Source organism: Vombatus ursinus, unplaced genomic scaffold (assembly GCF_900497805.2).
Source record: "Vombatus ursinus unplaced genomic scaffold, bare-nosed wombat genome assembly UNPS02001287.1, whole genome shotgun sequence".
In the NCBI taxonomy this organism is placed as follows: domain Eukaryota; kingdom Metazoa; phylum Chordata; class Mammalia; order Diprotodontia; family Vombatidae; genus Vombatus; species Vombatus ursinus.
In genome coordinates, this window is record NW_020941065.1 from 7,421,020 (window position 1) to 7,442,761 (window position 21,742).

The window sequence follows — 21,742 nt, forward strand, 5'->3', positions numbered from 1 at the left end:
CAGTTCAAATTCAGCCTCAGACACTTACTAGCTCTGTGAAATTGGGCAACCCACTTAACCTCTGTTTGCCTCAGTTTCCTTAACTGTATAATTAGATAGCAAATCAAAGTATGCGTATGAGAACACACACCAGAGGAGAGACTTAAGGAGTTCTCCCATTGAAAACAAAGTAACATAGCTCAACCAAGAGAGGGAGTCCCATTTTATCCAAAGAGGAAATTCTCCAAAGTCTCTAGTATATCAAGCTAGAGATAGGGACATGATGGAAATCTCTATCTCCTCTTACGTTGACTTCTTTTCATGGTATTTCTCTACCTTTGACCATCTGAAGAGAGGTTGGAATGGCCATCTCCATTTTCTCTCTCAAAGATGGGAGCACAAAGAGTCTGGATCTCTCTTCTCTCCCAATCTTACCAACTGTTCCTTGCATTGAGATCAGTCTCTACCAGGAGGAGAAAGTCTCACACAATTAGTCCTTTGAGTGAGCGTTACATTCTGAGTTAGGGTTCAAGTGGGATAAATATTTCCTTGTAGCCCTGAGAGCAATTTGGACTATCAGGATCTTTGAGCTGGAAAGAGGAACTTGCATCATTCCTGGGGGTCTCTAAAAAGAGATAGAACTCAGGAGAGCAAACTGAGAAGGAGCCAGGAGATGATACCCTTACCAAATTCAGAACTTAATGAACAGAGTTGTAAAGAATCAGGTGCATAGGGGCAACAAGGAAAAAAAGAGCTGAGATATGCAGAGGAGGGAGAAACCAAGGTATGTAACTGGACCCTGGCAGTCATCTTGGAACAAAGGACCCAGCCTGAAGCCACTGGTCATACTCACCTTTTCAAGGACTGAAGGAAGTTTTCAGGAAGCTGACTCTCCCAATTTGCCTCCCCATGTCTGTCTAGTAACAAGAACTGTATCTTTTGTTTGCTTCTTTTACCACTTCAAGTGGGCCTTCTTGCCGTTATGCTTAAGCATTTATTTTTAACAGTACTAAAAGAATCTTAATCTTGATCCATGCCTAAGAGAACACCAACTGTGTTATAATGGCCATAATCTGCTGTTAGCTATGTCTGACACTGCTGTTATCATTTCTAATTTGCATTATTAAAATCGATCAAATTGTTGAGTCCATTGGGTTATTGCTTTTTGGTGACTAAGTAAATATTTGCATTATGGACCACCACTGTAAAAATATGGTTGTGGTTCTTGAAATATAGTCAATTTATGGAGGCGAATATTAATAAAGAACTAGTGATTTAAAAAATAGAGCCTATGTATAGGGGAAAGGATGTTATAGCATTCTTGAAGATCAGAGTAAAAGAACTAGGGGAAATATAGAAAAGTATAGACAGGCTCAAGGGTAGGAGAATCCATTAAGAATATGCTATGTGAATTACCAGGTTCATTTGACCATTCAAAAACACCTGAAAAAAAATTCAGGTAGGGAACAGTACGTGCAGATTGGTTCACAATTCTCCACCTGAGGGGGAGGAATTATGTAATAAGCTTTTATTACTAATGAATGGAAAAATGACTCATCACAGCAATTAAGGCTTAGGTTTGAAAATATGTTTGGGAGTTTCACCTAGACCATAGGTTCCCAAAGTGGATGATACCACCCCTTGGGGGTTGCTGGGATGATCCAAGAGGGGTCGTAGTAGCCTCGGTGCAATTGGGGAGTGTTGAATAAAAATAAGGAGGTGGATGGAAGTGTAAGGAAAGAAGAGAAGATAAAATTTTGAAAAAACATTAGTACATGTTTCGTCTGTTGTGTAACAGAGTTAAAGTTGTAGTGATTACATCATTTCCCAAATAAACACACAAGATGCAAGTTATAACCCATCAGTGGTCAAGTCTGCTGACAGGTCTTAATAAGCAAATGTTGGCAGGCAAGCGTGTTGGGCATTGTCGGGAAGTGCAGCATGCACCAGCAGGAATATGTGAATGTATTGACTTGTTTACAATATGATACTATATGGTTACATGACACAATATTGTGTCATCAAAATTTCAATGCAGGAAAAACTACAACTTTACAATAAATTATTAAATTTAAGATGTGTTATTTAAAAATATATTTTTTTGAAATGACCCAAATTTCAAAAAGAAACCTTAAAAGGTTAAAGAAAGTAGATTTCCAGGGGGGTGCTGAGTAATTTTTTTTTTAAAAAGGGGGCAGTAATCCAAATAAGTTTGGGAACCTCTGACCTAGATAGAAGATTAAGAAAAGAAACATGCATGAATGATGCTGAGTTCACACCGCATAGGCCAACGGTTCTTAATTATTTTGTGTCATGGACTCTTTGGGGAGTCCAAAGAAGCCTATGGATCTTCCTTCAAAATCAGATTTTAAAATCAGAAAATAATGTGCATAGGATTAGAATGGAAATCAGATATATTGAAATACAATTATCAAAGTAAAAAATAACAAGTTTGAACCTCTAGTCAGGACCCCCTGGTATGGACCAAAAATGTTTCCTCTCCTTCTGCCTGGAGGGTGAACTTCCCTGACTCTGATAGCAGTGTGGCTTCAGAGAGAAGGCTCAGAGATAACTCCATTCAGATGGACAGAAATATCTGAATGGTACATCAAACAGGGGCTCAGTCCCCTGAGAGGCAGAGAGAAATCTCCCCCGGAGATGAATCACAAACTGAATACATCATCAGAGACAGTAAAGATAAACCCCATCTAGGAACAATTTCAGGGAAGATATCTTGCCCTCCCTGGGGGAAGACTGGGCTGGGCCTGTGACAGAATTGTTAAAGGATGAGCAGGTCCCTGACAGTGACAAGATGAACTGCTTAAGGAAAAGCTTTTCCTGATTCCCCTTAATTCTAGTGCCTTCCTTGTGTTGGTTATCTTTAATTTCTCCTGTATCTAATATGTTTGTATATAATTGTTTGTATATTGTTTCCTCCCCATTAGACTATGAGCCACTTGAGAGCAAGAACTGTCTCTGGCTTTTCATTTTGCTCCAGCACTTAGTATAGTGCCTGGCACATAGTAGGCACACTTAATAAGTAAATGCTTGTTTATTTACCGCCTAGAGAGATAGTTGGGCAGCCAGGCGGCATAGTGGATAGAATGATGGGCTTGGAATCAGGAAGACTCATTTTCCTGAGTTCAAATCTGGCCTCAGACACTTGTTAGCTGTGTGGCCCTAGGCAAGTCAATTATCCTCACTTGTCTCAGTTTCCCCATCTGTAAAATGAACTAGAGAAAGAAATGGCAAACCAATTCAGTGTCTTTGACAAGAAAACCCTAAATTGGGTCATGAAGAGTCATACACAACTGAAATGACTGAACACCACCAGCAGACAGGTGGTAGTTTCCTTCTCCTTAGTGGTACTTAATAAAATTGCCTAATTACTGATTGACTGACAGGCCTTGGGACACATGCAGGAAGTGAAACCCTAAAATGCCCATTTAGGATGTATACCTATATTTGAATTATTCTATGACCCTGCCCAAACATAGAAGCAGAGCTGATTGAGTTAGAGAAAGGTCATTGGAGAAGGAAACTGCTATCCCAATTCCTACAGAGGTTGATAACTGCTTGTACAGCCTAGGAGCAAGACGGATGGTACCCCTGGAGAGTGGAGACTTGACCAAGATGACTCAAATAGCTGAAGCACTGTGGGGTTGTTCTTCCTTTAAAGTCAGTCAGTCAATAAGAACTTGTTAAGGAAGCACCTACTGTGTGTCGGCCACTATGCTAAACATTAGGGATATAAGGCAGAACAAAGGCAGTCCCTGCCTTCATGGAGCTCATAGTCTAATGAGAGAGAGACACCACGTAAATATCTTAAAAAACAAGAAGGAAGAAAGGAAACAAGCATTTATTAAGCACCTACTATGTACCAGTCACTTTGCTAAGCCCTGTACAAATGTTATCTCATTTGATCCTCACAACAACCCAAGGAGGTAGGTGCTATTATCATGCTCGTTTTACAGATGAGGAAACTGAGGCTGAGAAATGTTATGTGATTTTCTCAGGGTCACAGAACTAATAAGTGTATAAGACTAGATTTGAATTCAGGTCTTCCCACCTTGAGGATCAATGCTCTAGCTACTGCACCACCTAGCTGCTATATCCAAGAGCTAGACAGAGTATGTGAAAGGTGTTCAAGCCAAAGCCGGGTGACCACTTGTCAGAGATGTGGTATAGGATATTCTGGTTCAAGCTCATGATGTCATTGGTTTTCTTTGTTGTTGTTGTTTTGTTTTTTGGTGAGGCAATTGGGGTTAAGTGACTTGCCCAGGGTCACACAGCTAGTAAGTGTCAAGTGTCTGAAGCCAGATTTGAACTCAGGTCCTCCTGACTCCAAGGCTGGAGCTCTATCCACTGCGCCACCTAGCTGCCTCTGGTTTTCTTTGAAAACAAAGACTGGACACCAGGCTAGTGACCTCACAGGTTTTTTCCATCTCTGAGATTCCCTCGTTTCCCGAGGTTGCAGAGTCCTGAATCTTGTCATTTATTTTTTATATGCTTTGGGAATATGTGGTACATTAATGGATTCACGGGGTCATATCTTTAGAGCTGGAAGGTATTTCTGAGCCATCGAGTCCAATGCAAGCACATGGAATTCATGTGAATGAACCGATTGAGATTGAAAAGTGACTTGCCTAGGGTCAAAGGATCAAACCAGAACAAGAATCAAAGATCTCTGCAAGGGAGGTTGGAGATCATCCAGAACAACGCCCTCATTTTACAGATGAGGAACTGAGGCACAGACAAGTGAGGTGACTTGTCCAGGTTCACACAGCCTCTGAGGCAGGCTTTCTTGCACCTTCTCATCGCCCCCACCTGGGCCTAAAGGATGTTTATGACAAAAATAAAAAAATGAAATTTGAATTGAAATAAATGACCTTAGAAAGGAGTTATTATTGTTTGTCCTTTATTTTTTGAAGACCAATGAGATAAGGAGGGTGATGTCTTGACTTGATATGAAATGGGTTTAAATGAGGCAGAGTTGCACGAAGTCATCAGCCTCACTCTCTCTTCCAGAACCATCGAAGTCCAGTTGTATGACGAAAGTCAAAATGACCCGAGATGGTCCATAAAGCAGTGGATGACCTTTGCCTTTATAAATCAAGGTCATTTTCCAGACCTCAATTTGTTTGAGGCAATACCCATTCAACGACTAAGGGCTAAGCAAGGATGGAGACAAAAGATGACCTAATTAGTGTTGTTGAATCAAATGAAGATTCGGCATCCTGCGTGTGAATCTGACTTCTGGCACTGGATTTACTTAGAGACTATGGACAAATTACTTTGCCTCTTGATCCTCAATTACTTCATCTGTAAAATGGGTATTGTCATGCTTTCCCTATCTATTTGACAGTATTCATGTGAGTGAAGCACTCTATGAACCTCAACATTCTACAGAATATGAAGTGATATTAGGATGGGTTAATGGTGAAGGGGAGAGAGTTCTGACCTCGGGCAACTCACTTAACCTCTCTAGTCCTCAGTTTCTCCATCTGTAAAATGAAAGAGTTTGCACCACATGGTTTTAGAGACTCCTTCCAATGCTAGATATTCCACTACCCTCCAAGTCGACCTTCATCTTTAATCCCTCTCATTCTTGCTTCTCAGAGAGCAGTGTCCTTCATGAAAAACTTGATTCGGTGGGAGCTCGCTGGCCTCTGCACATGTGATGTGTCAGTGTGGGGAGTTATCGCTGGTAGCATCTTTTGTCTCTCAGACAGAAAGATCAGCTGAGGCTTTTATCTTAATTAAGTTACACGAGGAGCCATCATCCATCCGTCTTCTCCGATTAACTTGGGGAGAGGATGGGGCCGTGAAAGGGATGATGGCCCCAAGCTGATAAATGTGACACAGAGCAGCCGTTTCTATGCACTGGCAGAAGTCTCTTAGGATGGCGTCAGGAAGTGGGGAATGAGGAAGGGAAAGGGCAGGGGGAGCATAGAAATCATATTTGTCTAAAGCATTTTGTGCAGATCAGCTCAGTAACAGGAGCTTGATTTAGGGTTTCTTCCACCATCCCCAAACTGACCGGTTTTCCTTGGTCTGTATTACACTCTCCCACAAAAACTGGTACTATCACCTTTCTCCCAGCCCCAGGATGTAGTAGGTTGGGAAGTAGATGGCAGCTATCCAAGATTCACTCCTTATTTTCCCATTTCTTTGTCCTTTGTAGCAAGGAAGAATACTGAAGCCCTGTCAGTTGTTTGGAATGGAAAGGTAGTATGGTACAGTGGGAAGTACCCTGAACTCTCTCATAGATGACGGGCTTGAGGGGCCTTAAAGTTCATCTGGTCCAGTGGTGTCAAATTCAAATAGAAGCAGGAATCAGTAAATTTTATGTTAAGAGACCTGCCTGCTGCATATTGACCTAGAAAACCACATATTAATCTGGTTGTTTTGTCCAGTCACGTCCAACTCTTCGTGATTCCGGGGACCATTGCACACCAAACCTTTCTTTCCTCCACTATCTCCTAATGTCTGTCCAAGCTCATGTTCATTGTTTCCATGCCACTATCTATCCATCTCATCCTTGCCATCCCTTTCTTTTGCCTTCAATCTTTCCTAACATCAAGGTCTTTTCCAATGAGTCCTGTCTTCTCATTATGTGGCCAAAGTATTCAAGCTGTAGCTTCAGCTTTAGTATTTGTACTTCCAACGAAAAGTTGGAATTCATTTCTTTAAGTATTGACTGATTTGATCCCCTTGCTGTCCAAAGGACTCTGAAAAGCTTACGTTCCTTTGGAACAGGCCTAAGTGACCGTCTAGTTCACCCCTTACCTCTAACATGAGGGCATCCAGACGCTTGCTTTCAGATCTCCATTTTGAAGGGTTGATAGTGAAGGTTCTGGAGACTAGATAATGAAACATACCTCCTCCCTCTTGGCAAAGAGGTAGAGGCCTCCTAGGGCAGAATATTACATACATTGTCAAATACAGTAATTGTATTGGATAGTTTTGCTTAATTATTTTTTCTTTTCATTTTGGATGGAGTATGGTAGGAAATGACTGTGATGTAAAGACAATAATAATAATAATAATAACTAGCATTTATATGGTGCTTTATGGTTTTCCAAGAATCTTACAGATATTACCTCATTTTATTCTCACAACAACTTAATAGAGGTAGATGTTGTTATTATCCCTGTTTTGCAGATGAGGAAACTCATTCTTACAGAGGTAAAGTAAGGGAAAGGGAACAAACACTTATTAAGCCCCTACTATGTGTCAGACATTATGCTAAGCATTTTACAAATATTATCTCATTTGATATTGCCCAGGATCACACATCTAGTAAGGAAATGGGGGCACATTTGAATTCAGGTCTTTCTGACTCCAGGTCTAGTGCTCTATTCACGTGTCACCTGGTTGCCTAGAAACAAGCATTAATAAAATATGTTTTTATTAATGGCAGGTTTCAGTTAGAATACCTATGCTCCTAATGGGGCTTAAGTTTGTGACTCTGAACCCTCCTTGGACCTCTTGTCTTTATTGTGATCTTGACCTTGGACATAGAATCATCTCAACACTCACTAGTTGGGATAGGTGCAAACAGACCCACACCCCTGGAGAACCAACTTGAAATATCTGCCCAACTGCTGGTAGATCAGTAACCCTCTATAACTGAAGCATCAGAGAGTTGACACAGTGTTGTGTAATGGTTAGAGCCCTGGACTTGGAATCTAGAGACTTTGTTTTGAATAGCACTTCTGATAGTTCTTAACTGTGTGACCCTGAGAAAGTCACGTAGGAACTTCAGTTTGTTTCTTTGTAAAACAGGCATGATAATGATAATAAATAATAATCCCTATGATAGCTACCCCCCACCAAGTTGTTGTTGGAGTGTGTGTATGGGGGAGTGCATCTTCAAAAACCTTTAAAGACCTCTCCAAATGTGAATTAGGATAATGATGACACATGCAGAGTTTATGAGTTAGAACAACCAGCATTCCAGAGCAGATACAGAATGCAGAAATATGGCCCTTTCCTCTCCCAGAGAGTGCAGTGAAATGAGCATCACCAATGTCATCTCATTCTTTTCTTCTTTTTTAAGATAGTGTTTCAATAGAAACAGTCCCAGGAAAAGTTGCTATCCTGCCACGGCCCTTTCATATTTAATATTCTGCAGACCATTGAGCAGGTGGAGAAAATGATTGCTTTTTGTGTAATTGAGTAATAGAAGTGACATGTAAGCTCATCTTTTGTAGACTCACTGAATGTACCTTCAGCATAACCCCAGGGACATGCAGGATGACAAGGATATGCCATATGAATGCCATGACTATTGTATACAGAGGGTGTGACCAAAATGATCCAAAATAGTAAGAATATTGTTCAACCCACTGCAGTCTCCTACTTCCCCTAAAAGAAGCCACATAGAGAGGAGTTGTCCTGCTCAACCAATTTCTATGACTCCCACTTGCCTGTAGGGTCAAATCTGAACTCCTTGGTTGGGCTTTTAAAGCCCTGCACAATTTGGCTCCAGCCTTGTTAAATGTGACTCTCCTTGCTTCCCTCTACTCTCCAGCCAAATTCTCCTTCTTGAAGTTCTTCTCATGTGATTCTCCACTTCCCAACTCAATTCCTTTGCACTGGTTGGCCTATAGGCTTGGAATGAACTCCCTCCATACTTATGCATCTTGGAATCTTAATGTCCTTCAAGATTCAGCTCAAGTGATAGCTTCAACAGGAAACCTTCCCTGGATCAACTGCCTTGGTTCCTAGTTTCAGCACTACCACAAACAAGGTTGCCGCAGGACCATGGACAACAACTTCAACACCCCACCTTTCACTCCCTACGTTTTAGTGATTTGCACTAAAATTATCTTGTATTAGAGGCAGCTGTGTGTTGACATGGATAGAGCACTAAGCCTGGAGTCAGGAAGACTTGGGTTCAAATCCAGCCTCAAATATTTTACTAGCTGTGTGATCCTGGGCAAGTCACTTCACCTTTGTCTGCCTCAGTTTCTTCAACTGTAAAATGATGATAATAATAGCATCTACCTCTCAGAGTAGTTCTGAAAATTAAATGAGATGATATCTATAAAGTGCTTGGCAGAGAGTAGCCACTTAAGAAATGCTTTTTAAAAAAATTTAATTTTGCATTTATTTTGAATCTATTGATATATGTATATGCTTTTATCAAATGAGATAATTGTAAAACACTTAGCAGACTACTGGCACATAGTAAGCACCATACAAATATTAACTATCCTCATCCTCATCCTCCTCCTCCTCCTCCTCCTCATCATCATCATCTTTTTCTTTTTCTTTTTCTTCTCCTTCTCCTTTTTCTTCTTCTCCTCCTCCTCCTCCTCCTCCTTTATTAATTGTCTCCTCCTACCCCCTCATAGAATGTAAGTTCTTTGCAGTCAAAGGCTATGTTCCTTGGTACCTTGCATAATACTTGACACATAGTAGGGACTTGTTAAGTGCTTATTGATTGGTGGATTCCCCTCATTTTGATGCTCGGGAAAGACTGTTGGACCCCTGGGGTGAACAAAAGACTTCATTTTTCCACAACAAGGTTATAGGTAGTACAGCCACAAGAAGGAGAGGGCTGCTAGAAGGGGAGAGGGAAATGGAGACTCTTGGGCCTCAATTTCCTATTCATAAAATGGGAGGTCCTAGGTGGCCTCTTTAGTCCCTTCCCGCTCTAGATTTATGACCACTTTGATTTTTACCATGTTCTTTACTTGTATAGGTGGGCCTCATGGTGTACTGGAGTCCAGAGACCTCTGTGAAATCCAGCCAGTTGACTACTTGGCCAAGGCACTTGGGAGAAGTCATGCTGGGAGGTAATGAAAAGTACATTGGATATGGAATCAGAGAACCTGGATTTAAATTCTAGTCTCTCGTGTTTACTACTCATGTGACCTAAGGAAAGTCAATGAATTTCTTTGGGGCTCATAGCATTATAGACGTAGAAATGAAAGGGACCTCAGAGGCTATCTAGTTAAACATCATCATTTTACAGAAAGCTGAGATGACTCACACAAGGTCACATGACAAGTATTAGAATCAGAGATTTAAAACTGAAAGGGACATCTAAGACCATCTAATAAGATCTCTTTATTTTATGGATGAGGAACCTGAGACCTAGAGGTGAAGTGACTTGCCCAAGGTCATATAGCTGATGACAGAGGCAGAATATGTGCCTTGATCGTTTAGCTCCAATGCTGGTCCTCTGGCCACTGTGCCATGCTCTGTTAGTTTTCTCCCCTATAAAAGGGGTCTATAAAAGTTGGTCTAGTTGATTTGTCACATCTCTTCCAGCTCTCAATCCTTGAACTCTTTGGACTTTAGTTACTTCTTTGAATTCCTGGATCTTAGTTTCTTCATGTGGCAGTGAGGTGGTGCAGTGGATAGAAAACCAAGCCTGGAGTCAGAAATACCGGAGTTCAAATGCTGCCTCTCACACTTATTAACTATGTGATCCTGGGAAAATCGTTGTTGTTGTTTAATAGTTTTCAATCATGTCTGACTCTTTGTGACCTCATTTGGGGTTTTCTTAGCAAAGATACTATAGTGGTTTGCCATTTTCTTCTCCAGCTCCTTTTACAGATGAGGAAACTGAGGCAAACTAGTTTTAAAAATATTCTACTTAATAACATTTTATTTTTTCCAATTAATGTAAAGATAGTTTTAAACATTAATTTTTATTAGATTTTGAGTTCCAAATTTTCCTCCTTCCCTCCTTTCCCTCCCCACTTCCCAAGACAGCAAGCAATCTCATATAGGTTATACATGTATAATCATGTTAAACATATTTACACATTCATCACATTGCGAAAGAAGAATCAGAACAAAAGGGAAAAAACCAGGAGAAAGAAAAAACAAAAACAACAATGAAAAAGAGAAAATGGTATGTTTCTATTTGCATTCAGACTCCGTAGTTCTTTCCCTGGATGTAGATAGCTTTTTCCATCTTGAGTCTTTTGGAATTGTCTCGGATCACTGCATTGCTGAGAAGAGCTAAGTCTATCATAGCTCATCATCACACAATGTTGTTGTAACTGTGTACAATGTTCTTCTGGTTCTGTTCATTTCACTCAGCATCAGTTCATGTAAGTCTTTCCAGGTTTTTCTGAAATGTGCTCATCATTTCTTATAGCACAATAATATTCCAATACATTCATATACTACAACTTATTCAGCCATTCCCCAATTGATGGGCATCCCCTCAATTTCCAATTCTTTGCCACCACCAAGAAAGGGCTGCTATAAATATTTTTGTACATGTAGGTCCTTTTCCCTTGTTGAATTTCTTATTTCTTTCTTTCTTGTTTCTTTCTTTTTTTTTTTACCTTTTTATGTTCCCCTTGAGTCTTGTATTTGGAGGTCATATTTTTATTCAGTTTTTTTTTAGTCTTTCAATTAGAAATGCTTAAAAGTCCTCTATTTTATTAAATGTTCATTCCCCCCTCCCAAAAGATTAGATTCAATTTTGCTGGGTAGGTGATTCTTGGTTGTAATTCTAACTCCTTTCCCTTACAGTGTATCATATTCCAAGCCCTCTAGTTCTTTATTGTGAAACCTGCCAAATCCTGTATAATCCTGACTGTAACTCCATAATATTTGAACTGTTTCTTTTTGTCTGCTTGCAATATTTTCTCCTTGATCTGTGAGTTCTGGAATTTGCCTGTGATGTTTCTGGGAGTTTTCATTTTGGGATCTCTTTCAGGTAGTGATTGGTAGAGTCTTGAAATTTCTGTTTTGCCCTCTGGTTCTAATGTGAGGGCAGTTTTCTTTGATAGTTTATTGAAAGATATTGTCCAAGATTTTTTTTCCTCTTGACTTGTAGGTATTCCAATAATTCTTATATTATCTCTCCTGGATCTATGTTCTAGGTCAGTTATTTTTCCAATGAGAAATTTCACATTTTCTTCTATCTTTTTTTTACTTTTTTGATTTTGTTTTATTGTATCTTGATGTCTCATAGAGTCATTAGTTTCCACTAATTCAATTCTATTTTTTTTTTTTAGTGAGGCAACTGGTGTTAAGCAACTTGCCCAGAGTCACACAGGTAGTAAGTGTTGTGTGTCTGAGGCTGGTTTTGAACTCAGGTCCTCCTGACTCCAGAGCCAGTGCACTATCCACTGTGCCACCTAGCTACCCCTCAATTCTAATTTTTAAAGAATTATTTTCTTCAGTGAGCTTTTATACTTCCTTTTCCATTAGGCCAGTTCTATTTTTGAAGGAGTTATTCTCCTCAGTAAGTTTTTGTATATCTTTTCTCACTCTATTGACTCTTTTTTTCATGATTCTCTTGCATTAGTCTCATGTCTTTACCCAATTTTTCTCCTACTTCTTTAATTTGCTTTTTAAAATCCTTTTTAAGCTCTTCCAGGAATTCTTTCTGAGCCTGAGACCAAATTCCATTTTTCTTTGAGGCTTCACATGTAGCCATTTTCACACTATTATCCACTTTTAAGTTTATGCCTTCATTCTCTGTATCACCACAGTAACTTTCTGTGGTCAAACTATATTTTTTGCTCATTTTTCTGCCTTTTTTGTAACTTGATGCTTTTACGTGCGAGTTGGGCTCTAGTCCTGCACCATCCCAAGCTTTTTGTGCTGGGGCTCTAGGTCTTACTGCTGGCTTTCACTGGGCTTCACTGCTTAGCTGTTTGCTTTCTCTGAAGGGTGGACTTCACTTTTGGCTTGTACTGGGGCATGGGACCTCCCCATTGGCCTCCCCTGAGTTTGGGGTTTAGCAGCTAGACTATTCCAGGGAATAGTCTTGCTTCTGGATTATTATGGTAACAGAGTCTTTCTGGTGGCTGGCCCTGGAGGAGTAATTTTGTTGCTGATCTGCCTGAGGGGTTGGGCTCTGCTACTGGGTTGCTATGGAAACAGGGTCTCTCTGATGGTAGGCCCCAGGGCCAGGGTCTCACTGTTGGCCCTCCCTGGAGTGAGGCCCCACTACTGGTCAGCAATGGAGTCAAGTCCTCATTGGTAGCTTGTGCAGGGTGGGGGAAGTCACTGGGGTGGGAGTCTGCTGCTCTGCACGGACTGCTCACTCGTCTAGGGGTCTGCTGATTTCCAGAAGGCCAAGGCCTCACTAGTGGCTTGCCCCTCAGCTGGGAGTCCTGCTGTAGACCCCCTGCTGCTCTCCCTGCTACTCTTGGGCCTCGCTCCCCTCCCACCCCAGTGAGACAGACCTTTCCTGCTGGGTTGGCAAGCTGTTTCCCTGCTCCTAGATCAATTCTGAGGCAGTTTCTAATTACTTGGAGGGGAATTTGGAAGGGCTTCAGAGGCTTTCTTCCTCACTCCACCATCTTGGCACCAGAAGTCCCTCAATTCTACTTTTTAAGGAGTTGATTTCTTCAGTGGATTTAGCCAACTCCACTTTTTAAGGAATTGTTCTCTTCAGTCAATTTTTGTCCCTCCTTTTCCAAGCTGTTGACTCTCTCTTGCATAACTCTTATTTCTTTCCAATTTTTCTTCTACCTCTCTTAATTGATTTTTAAAATCCTTTTTGAGCTCTCCCAAGAAGGTTTTTTTGGCCTGAGACCAATTCATATTCCCCTTTGAGGCTTTGCATGTAGGAATTTTGATATTGTTGTCCTCTTCTGAGTTTGTGTTTTGAACTTCACTGTCACCATATTAGCTTTCTATAGTCAAGGCTCTTTTCTGTTTTTTTTTCTCTTTTTTAGCCTATTTTGTAACTTTTAAAGTTGAGCTCTGCCCTTGGAATACAGGGGGCACTGTCCTAAGCTTCTTATGCTGAGGGTCAGGGGCCTAGTCACTGGTTTTCTGCACCAGGGCCAGGTGCTGGCAGTTTACCCACTATGCTGGGGTGGCCCAGTCTAGTCATGCCTCTTGTGCTAGGGGGTTCTGGGGCAGGCAGTTTGCCTTCTGTGCTGGGGCTGGAGGACTCACAGCTGGCCTGCTGTGACACTGGCCTACTGAGCCAGGACTGCAAGGCCTTGGTTGCTGATCTGTGCTTTAGCTAAAAGCCTCCCATTGGCTTGCCTGGATACCATCTGTGCTATGCTCCCCTTTTAACAAAGTGAGACAGACCTTTCCTGATATCCTTCTAAGTTATCTTAAGCTGGAAAATTATTTCACTCCATCTTTTTGTGTGTTCTGTCACTCTAGAATCTGTTTAGACGTTTCACTTAATGTTGTTTCTGTGGGAAACTGGGGAGAGCTCAGGTAACTTCCTGCTTTTTCTCTACCAACTTCAGCAAACTGATTTAAGTGATTTGCCCAGGGTCACACAGTTGGTAAGTGTTTAAAGCTAGATTTGAACTTATGAAGATGAATCTTGCTGATTCCAAGCCTAGTGCTCTATCCACTGTATCACCTCACAGCCCTCTGGGAAAGTCACTTAACCTCTGTTTGCCTCATATTCTTAACTGTAACATGGAGATAATGATAGCACCTACTTCCCAGGGTTGTCGTGAGGATCAAATAACATAATAATTATAAAGTGCTTTGCACAGGACCAGGCACATTGCAAATGCTATGTGAAAGTCATCATCATCATCATCATCATCATCATCATCATCATCCTTATTATCATTCTCATCATCATCAGGATAACAATCACTGCATTACCTTATTATTATGGGCATCAAAGGATAGGAATGTACTTTGTAAAATGTAAAGCCCTATGTATCTATATTATGTAGTTATCATCTTTGTAATCTATGGAAATTAAACCTTGTCATTCTCCCTCTTAGCCATAGCAGCATCTCACTGTGAACGGAAGCCTGGACTGAATCAGTAGACTTGGTTTCTAGCTTTAGCAATGCTATCGGTATGCTACAGAGCCATGAACAGCAACTTCTCTGGGCAGGAGAAAAATTCACTGGGGCTGCTGCCAGAACTTGAGCTGAGCTTATTCTATGCACTGACTGTTCAGTTGATTAAGTTTCAACAGACAGTTTCACCACTCAATATGTTTAGTTTGCCAATTGACAGAGTGGATGACATTCCCTTTTATCCTTCAGATATGGATATTCTCACTTCAGAGGCTGTAGGGAGGAGATGGGAGCAGGCATACTTGTCTCCATTTTCTCCTGGAATTGGCCCAGGGGTCGAGAGACTTTGTCTTCATGGGGTCATGGTTCATCTAGTCCAACCTATTCCTAAATAAGAACTCCACTTCCATTTAGCTTCTGCTTGAAGGATCCCAGTGAGAGGACAGCTTTCTGGGGCAGTAATTCTGCTGTGATACAGCTCTGATTATTAGGAAGATTTTCCTTCCATCAAGCCTAAATTTGCTTTCTGACTTTTACCTGTTGCTACTAGTAGGCAGAAGTCTATTATAGCACTATAATGAGGGTCAAGCAGAAAAAGTCTTCTTCCTCTTACTACACACACAGTACCTGGTACGTAGTAAGCATTTAATAATTGCTCGTTGACTGACTTGCTGACTTCTTCCACATGCCTGCCTTTCAGATAGTCAGAGACAATTATGATGATCTTCCTAACTCAAAAAGGGGATTTGCCCTTTGCATTGAAGGAAGTGGGGAGTTTTTAGCCTCAGAAAGAGAAGACTTGGTGGGGGAGGACCTCATAACTGTCTTTAAGTACCCAGAAGATGAGGAATTACAGAGATCTCTGAATGAGTAACCAGAAGATCTGCGTTTGACTCCTGGGTCTGATATCTATTAACTATATGATCGTAAGCAAGACATAGGAGCATAGACTTACAACTAGAAGAGGCCTTGGAGGTCACCTGGTCCTACCCTCACAGTTTACAGAGGAGGATAATAGAATTATAGATTTAGAGTCCAAATGGTCCTGAGAGGCCATCCAGTCCATCACTCTCATTTTTAGATGGGGGAACTGAAGCCCATGACATGAAGCGACCATCCCAAAGTCACATAGTTAAATGGTAAAACCAGGATTAGAACATGAGCTTTCCTGATTCCAAATCCAGCTCACTACACTCACTACACTGCCACTCAATCCAAGAGGGGACAATTGTTTGCACTATCAACCTCATAAGGTGAGCACAACCTTTTGTAAACCTTAACAACCCGTATGAAGTAGTCCTTGCTAAGTGCCATGTGAGTGGTATAACACTTAAGATTTCTTAAACCAATAATATGTGCTCAGCACTGAGCTAGGTGCTATTTGACCTAGACACTGCTTACCTTGAGTAGATGGGGTATAAACATGCATCCTTATGAGACTGTAATGGAAAGAATAGACTGGGGAGGTGGAATACCTGGGTTCAAATCCTATGTTTGATGCTAACTTGCTGTGTGACCTTGGGGCAAGTTGTTTAACCTCTCTGGGTTTTCCCTATAAAATAAGGGGTTTGGACCACATAATCTTTCCAGCCCCCTCCTCCAATTGAAGAACCAAAGCTATTTCGAGTACACCAGACTGCATCTTCAAATAACCTGGGTTTGGATTTCATCTTTGTTATTTACCACTTGTGTGGCATTGGGTAGAAAATTGGGAGACAATGTGATATAGTGGAAAGAACCCTCTTGAGTCAAGAAAACCTGATTTCATATCCTTCCTGTAATACTCACTCCCTTGTGACATTGGACAAGTCATTCCACTCCCCTCCTGGATCATTTACTGAAACTATAAAATGAGATAGTCAGATCAAGTGGACTCAAAGTTCCATTTCAATTCTAAGGTTGGGTTTTCTGGAAACCCTCTAGAGAAAGCAGCCAGGTTTCATTTCCTGCCAAGCCCATGATACCTTATAGAAAGTACCTCTGAGAGAAGTACCAACCCCTGAGGAAGGTTACCACAGAGATAGATAATGGGGGACGGTGAATATCCACAGCTGGTCCCTGAGAACAATAGAGAGAATGAGTCAGCCAGGAAGCTGTAGGAGAGCTAGGGAGGAGGAAAACACAGTGACCTCCAAACTGCTCCCAGCTTAATGGCCTTTGGATGAAACCCCCTTTCTATGGAACCCAGCAGGAGCTCACAAAGACCAGGCTTTACAAAGAAATGGGAAAGTGCTTGGGAACAAAGAATGTTGCCGTATGCAGGAAAGAAAATGTATAATGAGAAAAGTAATAATCCCATAGTCAAGAGAACTGGGTTGAATCCTGCCTCTGCTACTTACTAGCTTCCAGTATGGAGACAGCTTGGAAATTGTGCTGAATCTTTTTTTCTATTTTTTTATTTATTTTATTTATTTTCTTTTTTAGTGAGGCAATCGGGGTTAAGTGACTTGCCCAAGGTCACACAGCTAGTATGTGTCAAGTGTTTGGTCTGAGGCTGGATTTGAACTCAGGTCCCCCTGACTTCAGGGCCAGTGCTCTATCCACTGTGCCATCTAGCTGCCCCCAAATTGTGCTGAATCTTGAGTCAGAAGACATGGGTTCAAATGCAATGTCTGTCATGCATGTCCTTTTAGGTCTGAGTGTTGTCTTTCCCAAATAGATTACAAGATCCTTGAGGGAAGGAACATTTGATATTTTTGTATCCTCAGCACCTAACCTAATGGCTTCCATGCAGTTAATGCTAGTAATTAATGTAGTAAATACTTATTGACTCTCCCTTCTTTGGAGAGATGGGAGATTATGGTGTGAAACCCGGCATGTACTAGTAGATTCAGTTGATGTTTTCATTATGTTTGTGGATCTGCTTTCTTTTACTTTTTGCTCCAAAAAAAATGTTTCTCTGGGAAGGGGAGAGAAATTGGGATATATCTGGAAATTAAGGTAATGTAAAAACAAAATGTATCAATGATTTTTTTTTTTGGCTAGGCAATTGGGGTTAAATGACTTGCCCAGGGTCACACACCTAGCAAGTGTCAAGTGTCTGAGGCCAGATTTGAACTCAGGTCCTCCTGACTCCAGGGCTGGTGCTGTATCCACTGCCCCACCTAACAGCCCCCAATGATTTTTTTAAATGATTGGTTTTTACCCATGTGACCTTAGACAAATCACTTAACCTCTTTGATCCTTGGTTGCTCATCTATGAAACAAACGTTGATCTAGATCACCTTGTGGCCACCTAGATAACCTTGTCCAGCTCCAGATCTGTGGTCTTGAGGAGCCTAGGATAATTCACTTCTTACCTTACAGCCTCAGTTTACTCATCTGTAAAAGGAGAATGATATACATTTCTTTCCTTATGGAATTATCCTCTTCTGTAAACTGTGAGGGTAGGACCAGGTGACCTCCAAGGCCCCTTCTAGTTGTAAGTCCATGCTCCTATGTCTTGATTACCACATATAGTTATTTGGTAAGCCTTAAGATACCAGAGAAATGGGGGCTATTAGTCTAAGCCAAGGTCAGGCTAGCTTCATGGGGAGCAGAGGGAAACACTTAGGTACCCATTCCACCTCTCAGTGCCCGGGGGCAATTCTCCAAGACTATAAGTTGCAGGGTAGGTACTAATCTACAATGGTAGAGGGAGTTTTCCTATCACGAGTTCCCTATACTAAGGAAATCACAAGTCTGATCCAAAAAAATCATAATAGTTAATGTTAAGATGGCCCTTTCAGGCTAACAGAACACTTTGCATATGTTGTTTCATTTGATTCTCACAATAACCTTGAGAGGCAGACACTATTTTTATCTCCATTTGGTCTGTGCAGATGGGGACCTGAATTGAAATTAGGGAGAAGCCTGTACTAAAAATCAGTAGACTTGGTGTCTAGCTTCAGGGTGGACTAACACCTCTGGTTTGAGGGCTTACTAAGCCCTTTTTAGGGCTGCTTATTCACTTTTGGTGTCCATCTGCCACCCAACTCTTGCCTGTGGCTCCAAGAAGATGTAGCATGCACAGGGGTCTCACCCCAGTAAAACCATCTTGGCAGACAGGCTAAACCAGGTTGAGGGGAACTGACAGGCCTCAATTGGTGATGTCTACCCCAAGCATGTGAAGATTTGCCCCAGCACAATAGGTGAATGAGAACCATTTGTTCCAAAAGCCATGAAGGTGGCTGAAGTAGAAGCTGTGGAGTTTGGTCAGACATAGAAGACAACAAGGTGGTCCATTGCACCCGAGCCATTTCCTGTCATCCTGACTTTTGTCTTGCCACTGGACTTCAATGACTCTGGAAGAGAGAGTGAGACTGATGACTCTGTGCAACTCTGCCTCACTTAAATCCAATTCAACTGCAAGTAAAGTCATCACCCTGTAATGTCATTGGTCCTCTTCAGAAAATGAAGGATGAATGACAAGTATGCTATGCTACCCTGGAGAGCAACTTGACTTCTCTAAGCCTCCTTATTAGTAAAATGGAGGGAGAAGTAGTAGTAGCAGTAGGAGGAGGAGGAGGAGGAGGAGGAGGAGGAAGAGGAGGAGGAGGAGAAGAAGAAGAAGAAGAAGAGGGAGAAGAAGAAAATGAAGAAGGAAAAGAAAGAGGAGGAGGAAGAAGAGGAGGAGAAGCAGAAGTGGTAGTGATAATTTTAGTGGTGGTAGTAGTGGTCATGATAGTCATAATGGTGATGGTGGTGGTAGTAGTAGTAGCAGTAATAATGACAATAACAATCATAATAATAGCATTTATGTAGGGATTTAATGTTTGCAAAGTGCCTTATATATGTTAATTCATATAATGATGATGATAGCTGACATTTATATAGCACTTGCTACGTGCCAGGCACTGTGCTAAGCACTTTACAATTAGTATGTCATTTGATCCTCACAAAAACCCTGGGAGGTAGGTGTTATTATTATACTGTTTTATAGATGAGAAAACTGAGGCAAAAAGAGGTTGTGACTTGCCCAGGATCACACAGCTTGAGAGTGTCTAAAGCAGGAACTCAAGTCTTCCTGACTCCAAGTTCCATGCTCCATGTCTTGTACAATCTGACTACTCTGTAACATGGTTATGTCCCATTTCAAGAACACCTGGTATAAGAATGAGTAGTTATGCATTCAATAAATAAGGGTGATTTTGTGTCAATAAAGAATTTGGCCCCTTTTTTGAAAGGGAAGGGGATGTGATAACTCATACTTACTTCAAAGTGGGAAGGTCCAGGTAATTGCTATGGTGCCTTCCAGTTCAAAATAAGAGATTCAGAGAATTAAAACTAGAAGAAACCCCTGAGATAATTAAGCCACAGAATGTGTGATTTAACAGATGAGGAAACTGAGGCCTAGAGATATAAATGATTTCCCCAAGGTCACACAGTAGTAAATTATAGAGCTGACATGTGAACTTGATTTCTCAGATTTCAACCCTTAATTAGGCATCCTCATTTGACAGAAGGGTACTGAGGTTAGAGAGGTTGACTTACTTGCCTAAAGACAGTTGATAACAATAACCAAAAGAGTAAACATGTATATAGCACTTTAAGGTTGGCAAAACACTTTACACAATTTATCTCTTTTGATGGGCACAGCAAACCTGTGAGGTAGGTGCTATTATCACCTCCATTTTACAGATGGGAAAATTGAGGCTGAGAGGTAAAGAGACTTAACTATAATCAACCACCTGGTAAGTATCAGGAAGATTTGAACCTAGGCTCTACCTATCCCAAGACCTTACTTTATGCATTATATCACCCTTACTGACAGGGAGGGGCTTCTGACTTTTCTCCTTCTGCTCAACTCTAGCACAACACACTGGACAAATCCCAGGCTTGGAATCCAGAGGTATCTGGATACAGATCCTGCCTCAGTCACCTACTGTCTATGTGGTCTAAGGCAAATTACTTCCCCTTTCAGAGTCTCAGTTTCCTCAACTGTAAAATAGGGATAATAATATTTGCACTGCCAACTTCACCATACTTTGGGGAGGAAGGTGCTTTGTGTTCCTTCCAGTCTTTTAGAAATGGTAGTTATTATCAGTTGGGGCAGCATATGAGGAACCAGGGCCTTTCCTCATTCATTCACCAAGCAAAACTACTGGGAGCTGAATCGATTTTCTTCTTGTTGATTTCAAGAGTTAAGTGGCTTGAGAACCCTTGCTGGTCATCCTGCTGTCTGGAGGATGGCAGCGAGCTATTGCACCTCCTGGGGAGGGGAAGATATTTGCTGTGAAGTGGCCTCCTCTGGTCAGTGGCCAGCACTGTCCCCCATCCAGCACAACTGCAGAAGCCACCTCTACAGGGAGAATGTGGTGATGGCGGGGGAAGCCTTGCTCATAAGGGAAATGCTGCCAGCTCCTGCCCCCACCTGCCTGCCTGCCTGCCTGCCTGCCTGCCGTGTTGGAGTCAGCCAGAGTCGGGAAGAGATGCAAATATGGTCTTATCTCTGCCTCTGCAGCTGCTCCCCTCCTGCTGCTGGAGCTGGAGTCTCTTCCCAAGCAAGGACACTCTCAAAAGACTGGACCTGTGCAAAGGCAGGAGGGCACCTTGGCCCTGTGAGCAGTCCTGGAAGACTTGGAGAAGAGGATGGGAACAGAGTCACTCTTCCTATGCCTTCTCATAGGACCTCTGCCTGGAACTCCCCCAGCTATATCTTCCTCCTGGATCTATGCTGGCATTAGCCAGGGCTGACTTGGGAGCCACCAGGGCCTATTTCTTTAGCTCCTAAGCAAACCCTCTAGTTTCATGGGAGCATAGAATGTCCCAGATCAAAAAGACCTTAGATTCATGGCGGTTCAGAGGGTCATAGATCTGTAGCTGAACAGGGTCCCAGAAGCCATTAGTTTGACCTCCTTACTTCACAGGTGAGGAAACTGAGGTGCAGGGAAGTCAATTTATTTAGAATTATAAATTCTTTTAAGTTTTACCAAAGCTCTTTATATATATTATTTCACTTGATTCTTGCACTAATCCTGTGAGGTAGGCTTTCTTTCTTTCTTTCTTTCTTTCTTTCTTTCTTTCTTTCTTTCTTTCTTTCTTTCTTTCTTTCTTTCTTTCTT